Consider the following 1420-nt stretch of genomic DNA (forward strand, 5'->3'; position numbering starts at 1 on the left):
CCAGATGATAAAGAAATTGTATTGCATACACCATTTAACATGCACAGAACCATATTATTTTCTTATGCTGCTTTATTGAAATATAGTTGGCATATAATTAAATATGCACACTTAAATGATATAATTTGATAAATTTTTATTATATGTATAGAATTTAATTTCTGAGGAGCATTCTGGCTGTAATTCTTCAAACATTTGGTTGTTCTTCTGACAATCCATGATATATAGTCAATATTCTCAAACACCATATTTCAAATGCATTAATTGTTCTTTAATCTTCCTTATTCATTGTCCAACTCTTCTACCAATCAAAGGCAATTCAAAATATCTTGGCTTGGATAAAATGCATTTCAGTCCTCAAAGTGACGTCTTTGCTTTTCAACACTCTAAAGAAGTCTTCTGTATCAGATTTGCATGGAGGAGTACATGATTTCATTTCTTGGCTGCAGTTTTCTTGGGCACTGATTGTGTATCAAGTGAAAAGAAATCTTTTGCAATTCCAAACTTTACTCCATTTACCAAGATGTTGCTTGTTTCTTTAGTTGAGGAGATTTTTGTTTTCTTTATGCTGATGTACAATCCATTCCAAAGATTATAGTCCATTATTTTCACTGCTAAGTACAACTGACATTTTAACTAGAGAGATATGAGTTGTGAGGGTTCTCTTAAATTTGGATTTCCGCCCCCCCATGCTTCTATTATGGTGAACTTAAAATGCTATGTGATGCTAATCATCTCCACCTTAGCACATCATCTCTTGCTTACAATTTATTGAAATACAATTGCATATAAACGGGCCCTTGCAGTTCATGCCTATATTGCAAAAGAGTCAACTGTTAAATGTGCCAGGATTCTTGTCTGTGCAGCATGTTGGTGTTCCTGACCACTGTGTTGTTCAGTGGTCAACTGTACTTCTTAAATAAAAGAATACATCAGAGATATGTAAATCAAAACAGCAATAAGATAAATCTCACCCCAGTAGCAGTAGCAAAATTTAACAGGATAGCAAGCTATAAATGTTGGAGAGGATGTGGGTAAATTGGTATTCTCAGGCACTTCTGGAGGGATTGTAAAATGATGCAACCACTCTGAAAGGCAGTTTGATATTTCCTGAAAAAGCTGAACATAGGTATTCCATGCTCACCAATTCTATTTCTAGGACTATATCCAAGGAAATTAGAACTCTGACATGAATGAGACATATGTACACCTATGTTCATAGCAGTGTTATTCAAAATAGCAGAAAAATGGAAAAAGCCTATATGTCCATAGGCAAAGAAATGGATAGAGAAATTGTGTTACATTCACACAACGAAATACTATGCAGCAATAAGGAGTAAAGATTTTGTAACATCCATGGTAGAGTCAAGAGAGCATTATGCTGAGTGAACTCAGTCTCATAAGGACAAATCCATAAGAT

The sequence above is a fragment of the Elephantulus edwardii genome, unplaced genomic scaffold, assembly GCF_000299155.1.
Source record: "Elephantulus edwardii isolate Elephantulus edwardi_28Jun2011 unplaced genomic scaffold, EleEdw1.0 scaffold00097, whole genome shotgun sequence".
NCBI lineage: Eukaryota > Metazoa > Chordata > Mammalia > Macroscelidea > Macroscelididae > Elephantulus > Elephantulus edwardii.